Source organism: Denticeps clupeoides, chromosome 18, assembly GCF_900700375.1.
Source record: "Denticeps clupeoides chromosome 18, fDenClu1.1, whole genome shotgun sequence".
In the NCBI taxonomy this organism is placed as follows: Eukaryota; Metazoa; Chordata; class Actinopteri; order Clupeiformes; family Denticipitidae; genus Denticeps; species Denticeps clupeoides.
The window spans coordinates 9,684,385-9,688,763 of NC_041724.1; the positions used below are offsets into that span (position 1 = coordinate 9,684,385).

General features: G+C 41.5%; 1 long non-coding RNA gene and 1 other non-coding gene across 2 annotated transcripts; both read left to right on the forward strand.

Moving 5' to 3' along the window:
* The first annotated feature begins 1,512 nt into the window (after positions 1–1,512).
* LOC114768351 (uncharacterized) lies at positions 1,513–3,958 on the forward strand. Its single transcript, XR_003743038.1, has 5 exons — positions 1,513–1,630; positions 2,069–2,121; positions 2,523–2,599; positions 2,820–2,871; positions 3,119–3,958. It is a non-coding gene; the product is annotated as an uncharacterized LOC114768351 (long non-coding RNA).
* Positions 2,170–2,376, forward strand: LOC114768654 (small nucleolar RNA SNORA74). Its single transcript, XR_003743099.1, has one exon. It is a non-coding gene; the product is annotated as a small nucleolar RNA SNORA74 (small nucleolar RNA).
* Positions 3,959–4,379: the final 421 nt, after the last annotated feature.

A 4,379-nucleotide genomic window follows, 5' to 3' on the forward strand; every position in this document is an offset into this window, starting at 1 on the left:
CCCGGAAATATAACAAATTTTTTATTTTAATGTACAGCACTTTGGTCAGCTCCTTTTTTGTGTTAAAGTGCTTTATGAATAAATATAGCATGGTTTGGTATGGTAACTCTGGCACCACACCATTCAGAGAAAAGTAAATAATTGTCACTTTTATGAAACGCTGTATTATTCATAAAGTAATTGAATTCTTCAATTCAACGCTGTTGTGTTCTATTAATGTGGAAAGTGTGGGATAGACGTGGGTGGGATGGGGAAAAAAAGAGCATCCATTAATACAGACAACATCTAATCTGTATATTTTTCGAGCTAAAGGCAAAACTGGAACAGAGACTTTTTTTTGGAAATGTGTTTATGTTATTAAAAAAAAAAAAGTTCTGGTCTGACCTGTTTCGATTTGTTAAAAACAGAACCAAATTACCATTTTTGGAAAATATCTTGTTTGGATTTTTTGATACAAACCTATTTGTAGTTTATGGTAAGTGTTTTTATCCATGAATGTAAATATACTGACAAAATATACGGACTTTTTTTTAATGCTACCTTAGTACTATCACTGGTTCTTCCAGCCAGAAGGCCATAACAAACTTACACATTTTGAATATGTCCTTTCTCTATTAGATTCAGTCATGGAAATAAAAAATATGTATTTAGCAGAAGGACAATCCCAGCCAAAGGAAAGGAAAATGTTTATGGAGAGCCTCTGCGCAGCAGGAAGACTCTGTCTGACCAAGGTACATACATGTTTTTGTATCTTACCGAAACCCTGAAAAGCATGTTTTTCCATCCTGATGTTTTTTTTACCAAAGCAGAAGATTAAGCTGACCTTCCAAAAGCAAAAACCGATTCCTGCAAATACTAAATCAAAATACACCTGTACATGCATAGAAAAAGCACAGATAATTTGGCGTTATACTCTAATAAAATCAGGGCAGTGGTGGCCTAGTGGTTAAGGAAGCGGCCTCGTAATCAGAAGGTTGCCGATCTGCCAAGGTACCACTGAGGTGCCACTGAGCAAAGCACCGTCCCCACACACTGCTCCCCGGGCGCCTGTCATGGCTGCCCACTGCTCACCAAGGGTGATGGGTTAAATGCAGAGGACAAATTTCACTGTGTGCACTGTGTGCTGTGCTGCTGTGTATCACGTGTGACAATCACTTCACTTTCACTTTCAAATCCTGCAAGCATAGGAAACATTATAATTTTCCATTACAATTATTTTCTCCAAATAATTAAAAACAGTCTCATTGTTGTGCTTTATTTATTCCTAAGTTGCCACTATATGCACATGGCTTCTTGTTTATTTATTTTTTCTATGGCTTCTTGTTTATAATTTTTTTTAATTCTTGCTGGTTGATGTTTTTTTGTAACTGTTTCCTTTTTGTTACTAATGTTTGACTGTTTACATTGTACTTAACATGTTAATTATGATATATCATAATATGTAGTATATTAATTATGAATAAATAAACAACGCCCCATCATGGCGGAGTGAGGCCGCCGGGGTGCTGTCCCATCATGCACTGCGAGCTCCAGCCGCTGGGTCGCTATAAATGTGAGGCGCGGGCGCGCGCTTTCTCTCTCACTCTCTCTCTGTGGACGTGGGATGTGGTGTCTGTGCCGCGATGTGAACGTATGTAGACTTAATTGTGTGTTTATTATTTTGTATTTTTTAATAGTTCTCTTGACCGTGCTTTGCCGAGTGTCTGCTTAGTTTCCGTCGATTCGGGACCGTCTCGTGTGGCGAAAAGCGGTAGTGTTGCAGGCCCAATAAGCAAATCAACAGGTTTTTGTTCCTGTGTGATAAGTTTAGGTAAAGTTTGTTTTTCGCGTGTGAGACCGTGGAATTCGCCTTTTATATTCCCGCTGCGATGAAGTGACTCGTGCCGCCATGTTTGGGCATTAGCACGTGCTACGTGGGTTTAGCAATGACCATTACCTTCAGAAAGCGTGTAATTTCCTGCGTTCGAGGTGGTCCTGCTTTAGTCAGTGTAATTCACATGATCCGGCGTTAGTTGTTTGATGTTTTGCCGTTAATGCCTTTCTTCCTTTTCTCCATGTTTCTTTGCAGCCACGGTGACTTGCACGTGTTGTGTGCTGATCTACATGGACCACGTGACCCAGGTAACCTGGCTCCCATTTCCTGGTCGACCATCACCCATCAGTCACCCACCCAGCGGCAGTCAGCTGTGCAGGCCAACACCATGCCTGAACCAGTGTTACTCTGCTGGGAGATGAACGCACAGCCAGCACGGCGCCACTCAGCAGCTCCCGTTTTGGGGGCCGTCTGATGCTGGGCCACGGCGATGCGGCGTTTCCTCTTGAGAGTGGATTGGCCTGCTGTTAGTTGGGCGCCATCCTAGTCTGGGAATGTACACAACACCTTGTGTTTGATTGGTTTCCATTTGAAGCCGCATGAAGTGGTGGCCAGAACTGTCCCCAAACTTCAACCACCACAGATGAACTCTTCACTTGCGTGCTGCTTACCAGGAGGATGGCGTTTTACTCTACTTCATGTGTTTCAGGAAACTGGGCTGCACTAATCTGTGCTGCAGAAGTAAGATGGTTCGCCCTGACGTCAGCGCATCGTAGCTAGTTCTTGGTATGTGTTGTCTGGCAATATTTTTTATTTTTTTGACAATCTGTGCCGGGATTAAAAATAATCAACGCATCATTCTTATGATTCTGTGAAGAGCTGAACAAGCACTGAGCACAGAAATGTAATTTTTGGTTGTGCATGGTTGTGTACCATTTTTGTAAATTTTTTTTTTTTTTTTTTTTCTCTCCCCCTCCTCCCCCCTCTTTTCTCTTCTTTCCTTCAGCGCAGCAGGCTGGTGTCTGAGTTCCTGGATGTTTGAGTGCTTCCAGTGGCAGGTATCATGACATACACATTATTATTATTATTATTATTTTTAAAGGCAACCATCGATCCCCAAGTTGATACGCTCATGGCGAAGGCGACTTCCTTGCTATGATCCAATTTAGTCTTGGGACAGTAAATCAGGGCTGGCACAGGTTAAAGCGGTCTGTCTGCATTAATCTGACAAGAAGGCCTGAAACATTGTTGTACACTCAAATGTAGTATTCTGAAAGGTACATTGATGTTTTATTCTTTTTGTAGGTACCAAGGATCCTGGACAAGGGGTTTTTTTGTGGCTGGACTGTTTCTGCCTGTGAAGCTGATTTGTTTTGCCTTCTGTAAATGTAACTTCTAATTAAAAAAAATAAATTTAAATCCAAACTGCCTTTCCTTTTCTCCATAGGAAAAACGTATTCATGAATATTCCCATTAATTCATAAACAAGATGTTTTGTAGTTCTGTCTACACTATTTCTTCTATAGCCTGAAATCACTTTACAGCATGTCTCATTGGGATTTGACCTTTTCTGCACACAAGGGAAAAACTGAATTAAGCCCTGGGAGAAAATGGACCAGCGATTGAAATGTGGCTGTTCCCAATCCCGATCCGCCAAGGTGTCACTGAGCACAATCCCCGCATGTTTTTCTGTGCTTCAGTGTTTCACAATGAGACTCACTTTTGCTCTGAGAGATGCCCTTCCAGGGTACAGTGAGCATGCAATAGGTGTTAGTGCAGGTTTAGTAGTGATTTGTACAAGAAACTGAACATGGAGAACTTAATTATTTTGTGAAGTGATTGTCACTTCATTTAAGGTTTAATGTGGGGACTGTACCTTGCTTGGTTGTTTAAGTTTGAATCTTAGGGGTCTGATTTCTTACCCGCCAGGCCACTGCTGGGACTGTCCATTTTCAAATGTGAATGACCTTGAAATGTTTTCTAAGAGGACACAGGTCTTCTTTGGCAAATTCTGTTAAGAACTAGCATGTGGGACATTAAATGTTCATACTTATGAATTTGAATTGCAGGGTGGATTATTTTATTTTTGAAACAATTTAAAGTTTTAAGAATAAAAGTGATATTTAATAAAAATAAATCTACAGATGTCTTGATTATGTTTTTTTGTATTATTTCATCTCCCTTTGTCTATGTACCAAGCTCTTTGTATCTTAGTTCCACCACACCAAATCTATCTCACGACGCATAGAAGTTAAAATTTGCAGGACCAGTAATCCCCAGAGCACCTAAGACTTTAATAAAATAAAAATGTATTTCATGTAATATATACAGTTCGTATCAGTGAATTAAATTCGTGTGAAAATGCGCTTGTTTGCCGAAAGATGGCGCTCGCACGTTTCCTCACGTCCCAGTGGAAGCGCTGATTCAGAAGCAGCCTCTCTCGCCAAACGCCCGCCCGACTCCGTTTCGCGAGGACGCGCCACACTGACCCCAGATCATCTGGGCGGGCCGCGGCGCTGATTGGCTGCGTAGGGGCGTGAGAGGGCTGACAGAAGGGACGCGTGTG